Raw genomic sequence first — 21,881 nt, forward strand, 5'->3', positions numbered from 1 at the left:
GTATATCGAATACAACGTAAGATCGATTGAGGCACATCGGTTGTAGTAAGTCTATCAAGCTTTGGATTCCGACTGAGGACTCTTTCGTAGTGAAACATCTAACTAGACCCCTAGTACATTGTCGGTTTAAGACCATGCTAGTGTAGTCACCAAGCATATAAACTTCGTACGTGCATGCTGAAGCACAATGGTTGTTGTAAGCTGTACCTCTGCTAAGTAAGGCCATGGAACCCGGTCAGTGCTGATTAGTACACTGCACCATAACGTGATCTCAAGCATTGCACCTCGCTTGAGGGATTCTTGGTTAATTAAGGAACCGTTTGTTTAAACACATAAAGGATTGGACCGTTAGAATAACCGAACGTGTTCATGGAAGTCAACTTGACTTGGCCATGGTGTTCTTTATGGTTGAACTCTTTTAAGGGCCTAACTATCTTTTAAACACATCACGTCTCTCGGATATGGTAAACCTTGTATTCTATTATGCTTAAGAAAGTTTAGACCTTTGTAGAATGTTAATACGTCACCCAACCGAGTCGCTCAATTGGATGAGCCGTCTGAACGTGTATGCATGTAGTCAGACTGCACGGGCGTCGGGGGTAAGGAACATTGCTGTCTATTCAGAATCTTCAAGTCTATCGCATTACCCAGTGACATGTCTTACGACAGGGGCATTTAGGACCAATGTAATGAATACAAGGCCTCTACCTATTCATGAGCCAGCATTCCATAGTCTCGGCAGAATAACTGATGAAATCATAGTATGCACTTATTTTAAACTTATCTGAATTACGAATTTTATTGCATTTACTTTATCTATCTTATAAACTAGAAAAACCCAAAATTAGGTAACCACTACTCCTTTATAACTATCTTAGGCTTTAAATATAGGTTCGATTCTACTGATATCTTAAAAATACGACCCTAGGTCATATTTCCCTTACTCATAATAAGGAGTAGTACGATTTAGGCCCCGCTAAATATAAATTTAAAATAGTACCCCCCTCTTGGTGGTTGATTCTGACATGTTGCGACCTAACGACACCGCACAAATAAAACCGTCTGTGTTGGCCATATCAAGAGGGAAGCTAGTTTTTGGCGCCGCTGCCAGGGACTTGGTATCAGATAATACTGCTATCTATCAAACTTATTCACAAGCATTTAGTGGTGTCTAAGAAAGACAATTATACACGGACTTGGTTGTTAGATTTTCCAAACAGTCTCCAATTATATTGGAACCAAAAGGATCCTGACTCTCCGTAGTCGACCTGGCCACTTGGTTTGTTGAATAGTTCGTGCGAAGCTCTGTTATCAAAGCACCAGGGAATCAGTAGCAAGAACCAAAAACATATTCAACCTTAGAATAGTTAGATTATCTTAGATTAAATTAGATTACTTTAGATTAGACTACCTTAGATTACATTATCTTAGATTACCTTTGCAATTTAGTCTATCTGCTAAAAATTAAAAACAAAAAGGCATACCCAGTGCATGACCCAAACCCGATCTAGACCAGGGCCATTGTTTTTCGTACCTGATCCAGACACAATAATCTCTAAAGCACGCAAGGAAGCACGAATCAGAAATCAAATGGCGTTACGCGTCATTTTAACAGAAAATACCAAACCCTCGATTGAAGGTCGAGGAGGACCGATCAGATTTCCAGAGATTCAAGGACACTCGTTCGAGTTAAAGCATCACATCATACAACTCATCCAAAACAACTGTCAATTTCATGGATTACCGAATGACGATCCTAATTCTCGCCTTGATAAATTCATATCTCTTTCGAACTCCTACAAACAGCCAGAGATAGGATAAGATATAGTCCGACTATACTTGTTTCCCTATTCTCTCACTCATCATACTCAAACATGGTTCGAAGAACTGGAAAATGATTCCATCACGTTATGAACGGAGATGGCTACTAAATTTCTAACAAAATATTTCCCTCCTTCTAAACAATCCAAGCTTAAGAATGACATCATTAACTTTAAACAAAGTTATGATGAATCTCTTTACACTGCATGGGAGCGATTCAAAACCCTACTGAATAAATGCCCTAATCACCAGTTAGAACGGTCAGCTCAAATCTGTACCTTCTACAATGGTCTTACGGTAAATCATAGAATGACGATCGATGCAGCAGTTCAAGGAAATCTGATGAACCAAACCGCAGACGAAGCATGAGAATTTCTCGAGAACATGACAATGCATCATCATGACTGGAACAGTGGTGAAACAACTTCATCATCTGCCCCACTCTCAGCACTTAACAAGCAAATGGAGGCCATCAAATCCCTCACGGATAATATGGAATTTCTCGTTAAATACCTCAGAGAAGTGAAGACGCAACCGCAACAGGTTAACCAGGCTCAGGCCTGTGTTAATTGAACCAACCCGCAACCCACTGAAGAATATCAAGTTGAGTACGAAAACCCTGACGGTTCAGTCTGTTACGTTCAATACCGTGCTCGTCAATCAAATCCCGAATTCAATCAACAATCTAGGGTTAACCAATTTCAAGAAGCAACCAGCCTTTTCGCTATCGCTACCCACCTTATCCAGCCCAACAATCTCAATTGTCCTATGATGTGCGTAGAGGTGTATACAAAATAGTTATATTTTTACAAGGAAAATACTATTAAATACGATACAATTTTACATAAGATATTTATTTATTTATAGAATGGATATACCTAAACCTTGCTACAACACTTATAGGCAGTGTACCTAATCGTACAGTAGTGTAGTTTTTAGTAAGCCCGGTTCGTTCCACAGGGATCTTAGCCAAGCTTAACGTTATATTTTTAAAACTATATTTGTAAATATATAAATATATATATAAGTAGTATTATTATTGTAACATCCTCAAGTGGGCCTAGATGTAAGATTACTATTTTACCCTTAAGATAGTATGGTGTTATTATATGCTTTTATTTTTATTTATTGTTTATTATTATTATTTAATGTTGAGGTTAGGACCAGTTTGTGACAAGGGTCACATAACAGGTTTGTTTATTTAAATTTGGACTTCGTTTGGGTTGCCAAATGATGTACGAAAGATATCAGATAACTGGTAAATACCCGTGAGTCACACAGTGTGGGATTTTAACCCACTTTTGATGACTTGTGCAGTGCATTTCTTGCACTTTCCAGACCCTTCCCAAATATTACCCCGTACCTAAATTCTTCCCCTTTGAAACCCTAATTGCTAAAACTAGTTCTTGAGCTCAAATTGTTCTTGGAATCGTGTTCTTTGTTGTCTACTGATTCTAACAAGGTAAGAAACATGTGTTTTTGTGTTCAATTCGTGGTTAAATTCATAGTTTTGTGTAAGTTTTGTAAAAAGCTTGATTTTGTGTCAAAACCCATGAATTTGATGTTGTTATAGTCCAAACTTTGTGGGTTTATAGTCTATAACATGTAGTGATTGAGTTGTGGTAAGTTTTGGTGTCGAAAATGAGCTCTAGATCGAGTTTTGGCGATTTTAGCTTGAAGTCCGTAACTTGTGTTCAGCTTCTGAAGAAGATGAACACAGTCGGCCGACTGTCGGTCGACAGTTGACCGACTGAGGGTTGAACCGGCCGATTAACGAAGACAACCGACCGACTGAGATTTACATTCGGCCGATTGATGTAATACCAAGTGAGTCGACCGATTAAGAAGGTCAGTCGACCGATTGTGTAGACAGTCGACCGACTGTCAGTGTCAGTCGACCGACTGTCAGTGTCAGTCGACCGACTGAGTATCCAGGGCAGAATATTTTACCTAAGTGTTGATTTTTAGCCGTTATGCTGCCCGTTTGTATTTTGATGTTTATGATGTAAATTTTGAAAGTGCACAAGTGTGAAGGAGAAAATTTTTAGCGGACAGTTTTCTGACAAAATTTTCTGTATTGTGTTATTTGGTGTTTATGGACATAAACTAACTCGTGTATATGTATTTCTCAGGAGAAAAGGAGAAAGAGAAGGTTCAGTGATTAGATAGCTGAACACCTTCTCGTTTGCTGGTAATCGGTGAGTGGGACTAACTAAAGAATATAGTATATAGTAGCATGTTATATTATGACTGCCATGCTTATTAGATATACTTATTGTTGTGGATAGTTAGTACATTGTGATGACTGCATGTTGGTTGATGCTTGTCTGCTGGAGCCCAGTGCGTCCCTATTGTGTGGTGGCCTATGTAGGAGAGATCAACCTGCGGGTTGGGTTCCTCATGTGGTGGCCTAGACAGCCGTGGTGTATATATATGTGAATGACGCGTCCGTCGCGTGTGGATTATGTATATACATACGGTGGTGGAGGAACTTCTGGTAAGCCCCAGTCTGATCAGCTGGTGGTTAATGGTTTGGCCGAGCCGCCAGAGTCTGTAGACGGCACTTGGGTGATGTTTGTGTGTTAGAATAAGTGACATGATTAGTATAACACTTATGTATACTATGGCCTGTAGTTAGTCGTACTCACTTAGCTTCGTGCTAATTCCCCTCCATCTCCTCCCTGCAGGTTGTTAGCTTTTGTAGATAGTGCTTTTGGGAGAAGACGGGCATGATGATGTTATGTTTGACAGGGTTAACTCTGATGTGGTCTTTTAGAATATGAACCGTGTACCTTTGAAAACAGAATGTATTTACGTCTCTTCCTATTAATATGTAAATTGTTTTAATGACACGTGACATCGGTTTGTACGAATGTTGATATCGTAATTAATTAATATTATGCTTCCGCCACGTATAAAAAAAAAAATAGCGGTGTCACAAGTTGGTATCAGAGCTGAGTTTGGCAGCATGTGCATTGTGATCTACATGTCATGTTCCCAAACTTAGAAGAGTCATGTCAAACATAACATGCTGGGGATGGGTTAAGTGAGTATTAGGACAGGTTATGTGTTAGTTGTTAGTACTAACAGAGCTTATACTAAGCTTTGGTGTGAGTGTTGTGGTAGTGCAGTAATGGCAGATAACGAAGCTAACGCTACTGGCCCCACTGTCCCTGGAACTGGTACTTTTAGAGCCCCTGACGAAGATGGACATGTGTCTTCAGAAGAAGAAACTTCTCAAGAAGTAATAGAACTTCAAAGTCGGTTACTAGAAGCTCAGGAGAAAATTAAGGAATTAGAACAAGAACGGGCGCAATGGAACCCAAATACCACTGCGTTGAACACAACCTTTCCTCCTAATTTTTATAATCAAGCCGGTGGCAGTTCTCAGTCACAATTTCCACAAAATACCTATCAAAACTATCAAATGCCATTTCCGTTTAACCAGACTTTTCCTAATCAAATGATGTACCCATTTCAAGTCCCTGAGACAAGAAGGAAGTGTACCTATAAACAGTTTATGGACTACAAGCCTCCTGAGTACAGTGGTCACACAAACCCTACAATGACCCTTAATTGGCTAAGAGAAGTAGAGAGAGCGTTGGAAGCATGTTTTTGTGAGCCTGAATCTATGGTACTGTTTGCTAGTAGGCTTCTCAAGGGTGAAGCAATGGAATGGTGGGACTCTATCACTGCATATTTACCCAAAGAACAGATCAGTCAGATAACTTGGGAACAGTTTGCTGCTAAGGTTCGGGAGCAGTATTGTTCTGAGTATGAGATGGAAAGATTGAAAACTGAGTTTCTGAGTATGAAAATGACCGAAAACATGACGATTGATGAGGTTTTCAGAGATTTTACATCGAAGTTAAGGTTTGTTCAACAGTGGGTACCAACTGAGAAAGATAAGATTCAGCATTTTATGCGGGTGATTAGGCCAGAATATAGGACAGTTGCAAGATTTGCAACCTCATTGGCACAGGCTCATGAGATGGCTAAAGTTACAGAAGGTGATATAATGGCAGCAAAAAGAGAAAGTTCAAAAGGTGGACCTTTTGGGGGTAAATCAGAAGGTCAATCAGGTGGACAGTCGACTCAACAGTCGAGTAAGCAATCTGGTTTTTGTGGTAAGAAGTCAGGTGGGATTAAATAGAGAAGTAAGTCTGGTATGAGTGGATCGGGTTCTAGTCAGTCTGGTTGGTGTAATGTTTGTAAGTCGACTCATGCCGGTCCATGTTCTCCAATGACCCGAAGATGCTTGAGATGTGGAGTACTAGGTCATGAAACAACAACTTGTTCCTTTAAGTCCGATGTGTGTTGGACTTGTCATCAGGTAGGTCATAGATCAGCGAATTATCCATCCGCGTCGAGAGCCGATTCTGGGGCAGGGTCAGGGGCGAGGTCAGCAACTTCTGGGGGATCTTCTGCTTCTACCGCCAGGCAGAAGAGAAAGAATCCTTCAACAGCAGAGGCAAGGGCGTTTCAGATGACGGTAGACACTGCAACCACTACCGATGACATCATTACCGGTATGTTCTTGGTTAATTCCTTGCCAGCTCGTGTGTTATTTGATTCAGGAGCAAATCGATCTTTTATGTCCTTATTCTTCTGTGATAAGTTGAATTTGCCTGTTAGAATGTTAGATGCTCCTTTGGGAATAGAAGTAGCTGATGGTAAATTGGTTCCATGCACATCATCTGTGTCTGGAATTACCATCGAAATTGACGGCCATTCCTTTCCTTTAACCTGTTTGTTGATGCCTATACCTAGCTTTGATGTAGTCATAGGCATGAATTGGTTAAGAGCTAATAGGGCTAATATTAAGTGTGATAAGAAGATGATTTCTTTCCGTTTGGCCGACGGATCCCGAGTGATAGCTAGGGGAGAGCGCAGTGGATTTAACTTCCCTATGGTTTCCCTAATGAAAGCTCAGAAGTTGATAACGAAAGGGTGTGATTCATTCTTAGCCTACGTGATTGATGTTAAGAAAGAGAAGAAGCAGGTGACCGATATTCCCGTTGTGTCAGAATTTCCAGAAGCATTTCCAGATGATTTACCAGGGTTACCTCCAGTACGTGAAGTAAAGTATAAAATCGATTTGGTTCCAGGTGCTACACCAGTTGCAAAAGCTCCTTACAGATTAGCTCCATCAGAAATCTGAGAAATGATGTCTCAGATTCAGGAATTGTTAGATAAGGGGTTTATCCGACCAAGTTCTTCACCGTGGGGTGCTCCTGTGTTGTCTGTGAAAAAGAAAGATGGGTCGCTTCGTATGTGTATAGATTATCGTGATTTAAACAAGAGAACAATCAAGAATAAGTATCCGTTACCAAGAATAGATGACTTATTTGATCAGTTACAGGGTGCTTCCTACTTTTCAAAGATTGATTTACGTTCAGGGTATCACCAGGTACGTGTTGCAGAGAGTGATATACCGAAAACAGCGTTTAGAACTAGATATGGTCATTATGAATTTTTAGTTATGCCATTCGGGTTAACAAACGCGCCAGCAGTGTTTATGGATTTAATGAACAGGGTGTGTCGTCAGTATCTTGACAAGTTTGTGATTGTCTTCATAGATGATATCTTGATATATTCGAAAACCGAGAAAGATCATGCTACGCATCTGAGGTTGATGTTAGAACTTTTGAAACAGGAACAATTGTACGCTAAGTTCTCCAAATGTGAATTTTGGTTGCGGGAAGTACAGTTTTTGGGTCATGTGATTTGTGAACAGGGTATTAAAGTAGACCAGTCTAAGATAGAGGCCGTAATGAATTGGAACTCACCGAAAACGCCGACAGAAATTAAGAGTTTTCTGGGTTTAGCAGGTTATTACCGCCGATTTATCAAAGGCTTCTCTAAAATAGCAGGTCCATTGAATAAGTTAACTAGAAAAGATGTAGCCTTTCGATGGACTGATGAACAAGAAAAGGCTTTTCAGACTCTCAAACAGTTGTTATGTCAAGCGCCGGTTTTAGCTTTACCAGAGGGAACAGAAGATTTTGTGGTCTACTGCGATGCGTCATGTGCAGGTCTGGGTTGTGTTTTGATGCAGAGAAATAAAGTTATAGCGTATGCTTCATGACAGTTGAAGAATCATGAACGAAACTACCCTACTCACGATTTAGAGTTAACTGCAGTTGTATTTGCTTTGAAGCTTTGGAGACATTATTTGTATGGTACACATTGTGAAATCTATACAGATCATAAGAGTCTTCAATATATCTTTTTGCAGAAAGAATTAAATATGCGTCAATGTCGATGTTTAGAATTGATTAAAGACTATGATTGTGAGATTAAGTACCATCCGGGTAAAGCAAATGTGGTCGCAGATGCTCTGAGTCGCAAGAAAACCATCGAAAATGTTAGATTTATGAGAATTGAAATAGTTTCAGACTTGATTGATCGATTGAAAACCGTTCAGTTAGTAGTTTTGAATGACGAAAACCTAAAGACTGAACAAATGACTAAAAGAAAATTTGACCTATGCAATGATTCTAGAGGATTAAAAACCTATAAAGATCGAATTTGGGTGCCTATGCTTGGAGATTTGAGGGATTTAATCCTTACTGAAGCGCATAAATCGAGATTATCAGTGCATCCAGGTAGTACAAAGATGTATAGAGACTTGAAAATATTGTATTGGTGGCCGACAATGAAGACAGATGTTGCAAATTTTGTCGAAAAATGTCATATTTGTGCGCAAGTTAAGGCAGAACATCAGAAACCGTATGGATCTCTAAGACAGTTAGAAATTCCTCAGTGGAAATGGGATCATATAACGATGGATTTTGTAACCAAGTTACCCCGAACCCAGAAAGGACACGACATGATCTGGGTGATTGTGGATCGTTTAACAAAGAGTGCTCACTTTTTAGCTACTCGTGAAACAGCCTCGTTGAGTGATTTGGCAGAATTGTACTTGAAAGAGATCGTTAGTCGACATGTTGTACCGTTGTCTATAGTTTCCGACAGAGATACTAGGTTTGTATCGAACTTCTGGAACAGTTTACAACAAATTTTGGGTACACGTGTAAATCTGAGTACAGCATATCATCCACAGACAGACGGTCAGAGTGAACGGACAATTCAGACATTAGAAGATATGTTAAGAGCATGTGTCTTAGAATATGGTGGTTCTTGGGATTCACATCTTCCATTGATAGAGTTTGCTTACAACAATTCATATCATTCGAGTGTCGGAATGCCACCGTATGAAATGTTATATGGTCAAAAATGCAGAACTCCTACGTGTTGGTTAGAAGCAGGCGAGAAACAATTTGCAGGTCCCGAGATTGTTCAGATAACTGCATAAAAAGTTGAAATTGCACGTGAGAAATTAAAGGCAGCTAGAGATCGACAAAAGGTATATGCTGATCCACGCAGACGTCCGGTGACATTTAATGTAGGTGATCGTGTTTATCTGAAAGTTTCACCGTGGAAGGGAGTGATCAGATTTGGTAAACGTGGTAAACTAGCTTCGAGGTTTATTGGGCCATTTCCAATCAAAGAAATTTTGAATGATCAGACTGTTGTTTTAGATCTTCCATCAGAGTTAGCAGGAATTCACAACACATTCAATGTGTGCTATCTGAGAAAGTGCAAAGTAGACGATGAAAGTCAGATTCTTCCATTGAAAGACTTGAAAGTTGATTTGACTAAGAAATTAGTGGAAGAGCCGATTAAGATAGTAGATAAGAAAGTCACCAAGTTAAGAAGGAAGTTGATTCCAATGGTGTTAGTAGAGTGGCGACACAGTTTAGGTTCCAACCTAACGTGGGAAACCGAGGAGTTAATGAGGGTGCGCTATCCCCATTTGTTTGACCTTGACCAGATTCCGAGGACGGAATCTTCTTAAGGGGGGAAGATTTGTAACATCCTCAAGTGGGCCTAGATGTAAGATTACTATTTTGCCCTTAAGATAGTATGGTGTTATTATATGCTTTTATTTTTATTTATTGTTTATTATTATTTAATGTTGAGGTTAGGACCAGTTTGTGACAAGGGTCACAGAACAGGTTTGTTTATTTAAATTTGGACTTCGTTTGGGTTGCCAAATGATGTACGAAAGATATCAGATAACTGGTAAATACCCGTGTGTCACACAGTGTGGGATTTTAACCCACTTTTGATGACTTGTGCAGTGCATTTCTTGCACTTTCCAGACCCTTCCCAAATATTACCCCGTACCTAAATTCTTCCCCTTTGAAACCCTAATTGCTAAAACTAGTTCTTGAGCTCAAATTGTTCTTGGAATCGTGTTCTTTGTTGTCTACTGATTCTAACAAGGTAAGAAACATGTGTTTTTGTGTTCAATTCGTGGTTAAATTCATAGTTTTGTGTAAGTTTTGTAAAAAGCTTGATTTTGTGTCAAAACCCATGAATTTGATGTTGTTATAGTCCAAACTTTGTGGGTTTATAGTCTATAACATGTAGTGATTGAGTTGTGGTAAGTTTTGGTGTCGAAAATGAGCTCTAGATCGAGTTTTGGCGATTTTAGCTTGAAGTCCGTAACTTGTGTTCAGCTTCTGAAGAAGATGAACACAGTCGGCCGACTGTCGGTCGACAGTCGACCGACTGAGGGTTGAACCGGCCGATTAACGAAGACAACCGACCGACTGAGATTTACATTCGGCCGATTGATGTAATACCAAGTGAGTCGACCGATTGAGAAGGTCAGTCGACCGATTGTGTAGACAGTCGACCGACTGTCAGTGTCAGTCGACCGACTAAGTATCCAGGGCAGAATATTTTACCTAAGTGTTGATTTTTAGTCGTTATGCTGCCCGTTTGTATTTTGATGTTTATGATGTAAATTTTGAAAGTGCACAAGTGTTAAGGAGAAAATTTTTAGCGGACAGTTTTCTGACAAAATTTTCTGTATTGTGTTATTTGGTGTTTATGGACATAAACTAACTCGTGTATATGTATTTCTCAGGAGAAAAGGAGAAAGAGAAGGTTCAGTGATTAGATAGCTGAACACCTTCTCGTTTGCTGGTAATCGGTGAGTGGGACTAACTAGAGAATATAGTATATAGTAGCATGTTATATTATGACTGCCATGCTTATTAGATATACTTATTGTTGTGGATACTTAGTACATTGTGATGACTGCATGTTGGTTGATGCTTGTCTGCTGGAGCCCAGTGCGTCCATATTGTGTGGTGGCCTCGGTAGGAGAGATCAACCTGCGGGTTGGGTTCCTCATGTGGTGGCCTAGACAGCCGTGGTGTATATATATGTGAATGACGCGTCCGTCGCGTGTGGATTATGTATATACATACGGTGGTGGAGGAACTTCTGGTAAGCCCCAGTCTGATCAGCTGGTGGTTAATGGTTTGGCCGAGCCGCCAGAGTCTCTGTAGACGGCACTTGGGTGATGTTTGTGTGTTAGACTAAGTGACATGATTAGTATAACACTTATGTATACTATGGCCTGTAGTTAGTCGTACTCACTTAGCTTCGTGCTAATTCCCCTCCATCTCCTCCCTGCAGGTTGTTAGCTTTTGTAGATAGTGCTTTTGGGAGAAGACGGGCATGATGATGTTATGTTTGACAGGGTTAACTCTGATGTGGTCTTTTAGAATATGAACCGTGTACCTTTGAAAACAGAATGTATTTACGTCTCTTCCTATTAATATGTAAATTGTTTTAATGACACGCGACATCGGTTTGTACGAATGTTGATATCGTAATTAATTAATATTATGCTTCCGCCACGTAAAAAAAAAAAATAGCGGTGTCACAATTATTATAAAAGGGGGTTTTTACCGTTTAATGACCGGTTTGTCGATTTTAAAACTTTAGTCGTAGTTAAAACCTAATGTAAAATATTTAAAATAAATATAACTTAAATTCAAGCGTAAATTAAATAACGATAATGAAATTGCGATAAATAAAATGACAATAAATAAAGTGCGATAATTAGAAAGTACGATAATTAAAAGTGCAATTAAATACAATGACAGTAAATAAAAGTGCGATAATTAAAAGTGCAATTAAATATGAAATATATAAATTATGCTTATTTAAACTTCCGTAATCATGATGTTTGACGTGTTGATTTTAGTTTATTCCCATGGGTTAATTGTCCTTTGTCCTGGATTATTCGATATGTCCATACGGATTTGTCCATAATAGTCCATCAGTCATAATCATAAAATGCAGAAGTCTTCATCAAATTATTCTTATTCCCGAAGTCAAATATTTCAACTAATTGGGGATTCGAACTGTAACAAGGTTTTATTACTTTGTTTAATGAATACACCAGGTTATCGACTGCATGTAAACCAAGGTTTTAATACTTTGTTAACAATTACACCAATTACCCTTGAATGTAATCCACCCCTGTTTTAACTAGTCCATTAACTATTAATCCAGTCCCGTGTTTGGTAAAATGAACAATTGTTAGTATTTATAGATATCCCGCCCACCGTACCCAGTCAAGCGTATGTGGTTATATATAAATATGTCAAATTATAACCTTTATATTAAATTAACGAGGTATCATTAAGTTAATATAAAACCCAGTAATAGCCCATAGTCTAATTTCCACAAGTGTCGTTCTTTTATCCAAACCCCAATTATGGTACAAAGCCCAATTACCCAATTTTAATATTTAGCCCAACATCACGATTACTTCGGCATTAAATAAGCATAATAATAACTTAGCTACAAGACATTAATTTAAAAAGGTTGAACATAACTTACAATGATTAAAAATAGCGTAGCGTTACACGGACAGAATTTCAACTTACACCCTTACAACATTCGCTAACATACCCTTATTATTATTAAAATTAAAATTATAGTATATATATATATATATATATATATATATATATATATATATACGTGAGAGAGATAGAGAAAAAGATATAATAATTTGAGCCAAAACACGCGAAATTTATAGAAGTGGCCTGAATTCTGCTGCCATGCGATCGCATGGAATTTTAGCTTCCAGGCCATGCGATCGCATGGCCTGCTTTTCCAGCTCACAAGAGTTTGTTTGCATCTTGCCGACGGTTTATAAATATATATATAATATATAAATAATTTTAAGAATTATTTAAATATTATATTATATTTATGTGCATAGTTGACTCGTAATTTTTAGTCCATTGCGTCGAGCGTTGAGAGTTGACTCTGGTCCCGGTTTCAGATTTTTGAACGTCCTTGCGTACAATTTAATATCTTGTATTTTGCATTTTGCGTCTTGTACTCTTGTAATTTCGAGACGTTTCTCATCAATAATTGGAATCACTTTGATTGTAATTTGTACATTTGAGCTTTTTGGTCGTTTGCGTCTTCAATTCGTCGAATCTGTCTTTTGTCTTCACCTTTTATTATTTAAACGAATATCACTTGTAAATAGAACAATTGCAACTAAAAGCTTGTCTTTCTTGAGGGATAATGCTATGAAATATATGTTCGTTTTTAGCATTATCAAATATTCCCACACTTGAGCGTTGCTTGTCCTCAAGCAATATAGTCTTGAAATAAAAGCATACTAGAATCACTTCTTTATTCTTCACACTTTGTACATCAGTGAATTCTATACGGCGGTATGAACAATGGTAGTAATGTTGTGGTTTACAGTCCCACATGACTATGAAAATTTAGATCCTTAAGGAAATTGGATCTTTATAAAAACATTTGATCTTTTGAAAATACAATCTAGCTTTTACCCTAGATAAGTTTTCCAGAATAACCCTTCACCGGTGTTTGCAAAATGTTTTTGTGGGTTTGGTGGGTTTCAGATTTGAAAATTTTAGCTCAAAACTTGCGGTTTTGTGTCACCCACTTACTAATCTTGTATTGGGAAAGCAACACGTCCAGTTTACTTGCTCCGTATATTACCTTTCGGTAAACTACCGTCCGGTTGTAAAGGAAAGCGTTGAACAAGCAACTGTTAAGGCAATGTCCCATGACATGATTTTAATTATGGTCTATAACGTGTCGGATGCAATTACTATCCTTTGTAGGAGCAATAGTAAAGCTCACCCTATAGTTTTTCGGTCTAGCACAAGGTCCTGTCTTTGACCATGCTATGCAACTACCGTTCTTACGGTTGACACCCGATTTGGTTCAGGTGACCTAATGAATTCCAGGTGAATTCCTAGGATTTTACGTTCAATGGTAATGAACGCATTAAAAATGAGTTTTTCAGAAAACAAATCGGTTTGTAATTTTGATCAAAATATTTTGTCGTTCAAGCTCGAGTTTAGATATCATCGAATTCCATGAGTTTGAATTCTCAATCTTTAAAAGTCAATCTCAAGGATTGAGTAATATCAGTCTTAAAAGCTGATTTTTGATCTTTTAAGGAGATTATCCTTTCTGGGGATCTGATTCATTAGTCTTATCAAGCTAATTTGCATGACGCCCTCCCCATTTTACGGGACAGATCCACTCATGGTTAGGATAAGTCTGACCACTTGGCGACCCTGTTTGATGCTGAGGTCCGTGGATTTCCAGCTGATTTTTGAGAAAACTTTTCAAGGTTTTTCGTAGACTCTACAACTGGTCTGGATGACAACTTCATGACCTAAATCAAGAAGCGCGTTTCTTTTTCAGAAGACTTTACTTCCTTTTAATGATGGAATTGATTCATCGTGTAGATCCATCTTTTCTTTCAAATATATTATAAGAAATTGGGTAAAACTGATAAAATTGTCCAAAACAAAAGTATCCTCAGTTATTTGTACAAAAATATGTGATATATGTTTTAAATAACTTGGTGAATTTTTTCCACACTTGGCTTTTATTTTCCTTTCTTTGCCTTTTTACTGTCCTCTATTCCATTTTAAATGAATTCTAACATTTTGGTTTGTTTCTCAATTTATGTCCTTTCCGAGGTAACAATAATTTCGGTGTTAATACCTAGTTTTATCGCTCATAAATATGTATAAACATGATTTTGAGTTCATTTAATTGAAAATTTTGAAAAATTTTACGTGAATTGGGTAGTCAGTATATAAGACTAGGGCTGTTCTTTATTATCAGAGAGCACTAGATTCTAATACAACTACTGCGTTACTAGTATTTTTAATGGTAACCAAGTGTATAAGTTAAAAATTTTAAAAAATCCGAAAGAATTTAACCGCTTCCCACACTTAAGATCTTGCAATGCCCTCATTTGCAAGAAATCAGTAACAATTTAAATTATTGAGGGTGATTAGCGTAGAAAAATGATTAAATTTTACCAAAGTTTCCAAACATAATGGCGTCTGTTTGTTGAATGATAAATGGTGCACATCATTTGTTCATTCCGTCTTGTTGTTACATCACATTTGTTTTTCATTTTGTTGTCAAAATTAGTAGCTTTTGCTGAACTTAATGCCAGTCTTTGAAAATGCGCTATTTTACCCTATTGTGTACAAATGACAATATACATACATACAAATATAAATATGCATGGAAATTTGAAATGGGACTTAACATCCCACTTTCAAATCAAATATGAAATATTAGTACAATATAATAAAAATATTAAACATTACTATAAAAGTATCAAAATATAATGTGTTTAAACATAAATAAATAGAAATAATAAAAAGATAAAAATCATAGAAATCACTAACAGGAACTATATCAATCTGGATAGGGGTTCTAGTTCATGTCGTCGTTCGGGTTCCATGGTTGGTGATAGGTGTACTGATAGGCCTGGTTAGGGTCGTAGAGAGTATATGGTGGTCTCATCTCGGGCTGGTGTGGAGGATAGTAAGCAGGTCGGGTCGGTACGTAGTGATCCTGAGGTGACAGCCGGCTCATGATATGATGCTGATGATAGTCCCATCTATCATGCTGTCATTGCCTGGAATGCTCGTACTCATTCCGGGCTTGCCACTTCTCCATCCGACCAAATCTATCCTTGTTTGTCATTTCCACCTCATCTACATGCTGGTAGACGTCAGTCATAGCCTCCCTAATGACATCCCTAATGTCATCCGCTTCCTCCATTTCCTCATCTGAACCTCTCTCTACCTGAGGATGACTACCAACATATGGTATTGCCTGATTGCCTCTACTTTTCAATACCTTAGCACCCTGATAAACCCTCAATCCTAAAGGCTCAACCTGTTCCCTACATTCCAAAAGTGGACCCCCTTGATCCCTATCTACACCCAAATACTCTCCAATGAGAGTAACAAAAATACCTCCTCCTATTATTCCCCCTTCCTGTATTCCTTCCACCATCTTAGACAAATAAAAACCAACACAGTAAAGGATATTAACAAAGCCTCTTGGGTCTCGAATACACTTTAGGTAAAATAAATCATGTAAGGTCATTTTCTCCTTATTGTGACCTCTCTGTGTAATCGAGTTAGCCAAAAATCTATGAATTATACGAAGCTCGGCTTTGTTAATATGTAAGTAGGAGTGTTTTCCTCCCAGCGTAAAAACATTATAATCTGACATACGCCTCCAGACGGAGTTCGCGTTAAAATTCCTATCTACCCTTTCACCACGATAAATCAAATTCATACAATCGGGTAGTAGTAATTCACCAGGAGTATATATCTGCAAAGCCCTGGCCATGTCCAGCATGGACATCCTGTACATCCGACGACCAAGTATAAATCTAAGAATACTTCTATCATCTAATCTGTCTACATCTGCATTTAACACTATAGTACTCATAAGCTCAATACACCATTCCTTATATACAGGTCTACGAATGGTGAATAAACGTTCCCAATCGTGAAAAGAAGAGCTGCCATACCTTTGGATCAAATGCTGTCTAATTGAGTTAGCAAGTTGGACCCTTTCCAAAGGCTCCCAATCGATTACCTTCGGCACTTCTACATTTTTTGGTATCAGTTTGAATTTGTTACTTTGATATGTCGGGTAATCTCTCCAGCTTCTATCGAATCTCAGATTAGGATGCAACGTGTGTTCAGGAATTGTTGGGTATTCTACTGGCGGATGCATCAGAAATACTATAAAGGCATCAACAAATTGTAGCGGATCATAATAAGGTACGTGTTGATCAGGTTGATGTTGTTGTTCCTATTGTGGTTCTTGTTCGGGTTCTGGCTCGTATTGCAATTCTGGCTCAGGTTCCGGTTGTGGTTGTCTAGATGATGATGATGCACATCAGTATTAGTAAATCTCTGCAAAACACATTAAACACAAAATTTGTGCATCCAAATATAAATTAGTGTTAGCAAAATAACAACTTGAAACAATTACAATAACATGTTTAATCAAAATTAAATTTATACACATTTTCACAATTTTAACAATTCTACACTTTTTCAAATAAGCATATATGAAAATGTTTACAAAGTTCATAAGCATTCAACTCAAATAACATGATAAAATAACCATTACTAGCAATTAAACAAGTTTCAAATGGCATTTATATCAATTTAATCAAGTTCATGAATTTTATACCTAAAAAGTTCACTTTAATTCTCAAAAATCATGTTAGGATCAAAGTTTGAATCATTTAGCTACCTAAACATGTTACACTACTTAATTTAGCAATAATTCATGAAAAAAATTGGCCATAACCTGTTTATATCAAAAAGCCCCAAATTGCTCAAGAACACAAACCTTAGATTCCTAAAAATTTTGAAGTATTTGGCTTTAAATCATGTTAAATAGCATCAATCTAGGTTATACATGCATAAAATACTAACAATTTAACTCTAATTACACTAGAAATTAACAAAATCAAATTAGGTAAAATATAGATCAAGAACACTAAAAATCAAATTTAAAGAGGTTTATGGATGAAATTTTTACCCTTCTTGATAAACTTCTTATCTAATTCATGTTTAGAGCGGATTGTAGCAAGAAATTTGGTGAATTACGGTGAAAATTTGCGAATTTTATAGTGGTTTTTGGGTTATTTTCGTGTGTTTGTGTGTGTTGTGGTATGAGACAGACTGCTCGCTGGAACTTATCATTCTGACCTGCATTTGGTCTCCATGCGATCGCATAAATTCCAAGTGCAAATTCCATGCGGTCGCATGGGGTGCATGTACTTTTTTTTATATAAAAACCTTTTACTTTTTAAACATAAATTAATAAAATTTTTAAAAATTTGTTTCTTTTTAGGAGTGAGGGCGTTTCGGATCGTTGTCCTAGTCCGTTCCTCGACAAAATTTTAAAATTTGTCATTTTTAATCGCAGTTTTAAAAGCAAAGATTTTTGAGTTTTTTAATGTTTTTGGCATACTTTAATTCAATAAGATTAAAAATAATGATAATAAAAGTTCTCGTCCCTCCCTTGGGTAAAGCAATTTCGGTTCAACGACCTAGTTTTCAACTCACGACGAATTTTTAAAAATCATATTTTTAACTTAGTGAAATAAAATAAATTTTTGTTTTTAAATTCACACCAAACTTAAATTTAAATTGTATAAAATTAAAAATTCATATAAATATCATTTTTATACATACAAACTTATATTAAAAATATTAATTTTTCAAATATTTACAAACTTAATTATATTGATTTTAAAAAGTTTACAATAATAATTTAATATTAATTTTAAAAACAAAGTAAAAATAAAATTAAAAATCTTTTTGGTCTTTTTTCCCACTTTAATCAATCAAATATTATCAAAAATATACGCCCCTCTTTTCGGTAAAGTAATTTTGGTTCAACGACCTAGTTTTACTTCTGACGAATTTCTGAAATATTTTGGGTTGATTGATTAAAGATATTTATACCTTAAGAATAAACGGTAAATTTCGCAGTGATGTAATAAATTTTTGTATGATATCAATAATTTCGGTTACGCATACCTAATTTTATTGAATACCAATTTAATACTTTATAGCGAACGATTCAACGTTTATTATCAAAAGGTTAAAAGCAATAAAAATAAAAATAAAAACTGTACATATACTTACCTGTGAGAAAGAATTCTCAGAGACCTGCTTTAGCCGACTCATAGGAGAGTCGTGTGATTTGGTTCTCCATAGCAACGTAAGCATAACCTCGAATCTTTAATATCTTTTTCTTCTAAATATATAAACGGTCCTTCTCTGCATAGAGTAACAAATTCGGTGTTTGAATATGTTTGATTATTTGAACATTTACCTTCGTGTGACCATTTTCCGCATTTATAACATCTTTCAATGTGTCGTGCTCTTCTTTTTGTTGTGTATTTTGATTTTCCTTTACCAAAATGTATCTTATGATGATCTTTTCTGAGTTTTTTTCTTACTCCATCCATTTTGTCTCTTATAAGTGATACCAGTTCACTCGAAAGTGTGTCATTATTATGTTTAGTAATCATAGCATGTAGCATTAGACCATGGTTCAGATCAAAGGAATTCTTCATCTCGTAAAACCTAAAAAAAATAAAAATTTAGAATGGGGGGAGAAGACTAGTTCTTTAGGATCTGCTAGGGAAAGACCATACGGATTCCATTTTCGAAAACTGAATATCTAACTCTAACAGAAATACATATTACCCTAAAAAGATTCAAACTCCCCATACTTAGTTAGATGTGGTGTTGAAATTGTGATTAACGTTATTTTTAATTGGATCATCAACAACTTGTATATCTCTGACTTTTGCTTCAATCCATTTGTTGATTTCCTCCGTAACTTTCACAAATTCAACTAACATTGCCTTTTCTTTTGGTGATAAATTGGATACTAATCAGTTACATAACTTAAAGTTTCCCTTAATCTTAGCATTGTGAATCCGTTTATAAAGTTTCTTCGTTGAACTGTTAAAAACGGGTTCATCTAATTTCGTATCATCAACGGGGTTCTTTGTGATCGAATCATCATTAAGTGTTTCTTCATCTTCCCCACACTTATGCGTTTTTATTGGTTTAACAGTTTTGGTTGGTGGAGATCTAAACTTTCGGTTCATAAAGGTGATCGATTTATCACCATCCCTAAGTGTCATTCTACCTTCTCTTACATCAATGAACGCCTCGGTGGTTGCTAAAAATGGACGACCTAAAATTAGAGGAATATCAAGGTTTTCCTCCATATTAATAACTATGAAGTTTGCAACAAAGGTCAAACTTCCCACGTTAACAAGTAAATTATTTGCTATTCCAACCGGGTGTTTAATGGTTAGGTCAAATGATTGAACACCTGTTTTGGTTGGTTTTAATTTACCCATACCTAATCTTTTGTATAAGGAAAGAGGCATAATATTTGCACTTGCTCCTAAATCTGCGAGTCCATTATATATAGCACCATCATTAAGCAAGCAAGAAATGATAAATTCACCTGGGTCTCCTACTTTAGTAAGTCGAGTTGGTTTGTAAACCTTTTTCGGGTGTTCTTTTTTTGGTTCTTTCATTTCTATTTGAACTTCTTTTTCTTCATTTCATAGAATGGGAGGTTTGTATAGAAATTCTTCTTCATCACTCCACTTTGAATTCTTCCCATTTTTCAATTTTGATTTTTCATATGTTGTTGATAACATATTTATGTTTTCATTTTGAAGGTTTTCTTGGGTGGTGAAATTATGATTGATTTCATTGTCAACTTCCATCGGACCATGTATGTAATGTTTAACTCTGTGACCATTAACCTTAAATTCAATCCCATTTGAATTTATTAATTCTACTGTTCCGTATGGGAAAACTCTTATGACTATGAATGGTCCAGACCATCTTGATTTCAATTTTCCAGAAAATAGCTTGAATCGTGAATTAACAAGAAGAACTCTGTCTCCTTCTTTAAATTCTTTTGAACTTCTGATTCTTTTATCATGCCATTTCTTCGTTCTTTCTTTATAGATTAATGAATTTTCATATGCTTCATGTCTTAATTCTTCTAATTCGTTTAGTTGACATAACCGTAGACGTCCAGCTTCATGTAAATCAAGATTACATGTCTTCAAAGCCCAAAATGCTTTGTGTTCAATTTCTACTAGAAGATGACATGCTTTTTCGTAAATGAGTTTAAAAGGTGTGGTTCCAATTGGAGTTTTGTAGGCTGTTCTAAAAGCCCAGAGTGCATCCTCCAATTTCATGGACCATTCCGTCGGATTTGATCCTACGGTTTTTTTTAGAATACATTTTAAAGCTCGGTTGGTATTTTCAACTTGTCCACTTGTTTGTGGATGATAAGCGGTGGAGATTTTATGAGTTACTCCGTATCTTTTGAGAACTTTCTCAAGTTGATTATTACAAAAATGAGTACCCCGATCACTTATTAAGCTTTCGGTGTTCCAAACCTGGCAATAAGACGATTTAAAAAGTTAACTACAACTCGTGCATCGTTAGTTGGGAGAGCTTGTGCTTCCGCCCATTTAGACACATAATCAATGGCAACGAGAATGTAGAGATTATTATGAGATTTTGGAAATGGACCCATAAATTCAATACCCCAAATGTCAAATACTTCACATACTTGAATGACATTTCATCACGTTGACTTATTTTTCCGGCCCTTTGACAAGCATCACATGATTTGCAAAGGAGGTGTGCGTCTTTGAAAATTGTAGGCCAATAGAATCCAGCATCGTAAACTTTTCTTGCAGTGAGTTGAGGCCTATAATGCCCTCCTGTTGGTCCTGTATGACAATGGTTTAAGATTTTACTAGCTTCATCTCCGAATACACATCGGCGTATTATTCCATCGGGACAACTTTTAAATAAATGTGGATCTTTCCAGAAATAGTGTTTTATATCACTAAAGAATTTCTTTCGTTTTTGGTACGACAACCCTTTTTCAAGGAATCCACATACTAAGTAGTTTGCATAGTCTGCAAACCATGAAATTTCATTATAATCTATCTTCAATAGATATTCATCAGGAAAGTTGTCTTGTATGGCCGATTCATTTAGAACTTCTAATTCAGGATTTTCAAGACGAGAAAGATGATCAGCGGCGAGATTTTCTGCTCCCTTTTTGTCTCGGATTTCAATATCGAACTCTTGTAAGAGTAAGATCCAACGGATTAATCGTGGTTTGGCATCTTGTTTCGAAAATAGGTATCTAAGTGCAGAATGGTCAGTATAGACCACCGTTTTTGCTAGAACGAGATATGAACGAAATTTGTCAAAAGCAAAGACAATAGCAAGGAGTTCTTTTTCAGTAGTTGTGTAATTCGTTTGTGCTCC

At 36.7% G+C, this 21,881-nt stretch overlaps 1 non-coding gene across 1 annotated transcript; it reads right to left on the bottom strand.

The window, feature by feature from the left end:
* Nucleotides 1-1,969: 1,969 nt before the first annotated feature.
* Nucleotides 1,970-2,075, bottom strand: LOC139869723 (small nucleolar RNA R71). The gene has a single exon (XR_011766306.1). It is a non-coding gene; the product is annotated as a small nucleolar RNA R71 (small nucleolar RNA).
* Nucleotides 2,076-21,881: the final 19,806 nt, after the last annotated feature.

Source organism: Rutidosis leptorrhynchoides, chromosome 9 (assembly GCF_046630445.1).
Source record: "Rutidosis leptorrhynchoides isolate AG116_Rl617_1_P2 chromosome 9, CSIRO_AGI_Rlap_v1, whole genome shotgun sequence".
Taxonomy (NCBI): domain Eukaryota; kingdom Viridiplantae; phylum Streptophyta; class Magnoliopsida; order Asterales; family Asteraceae; genus Rutidosis; species Rutidosis leptorrhynchoides.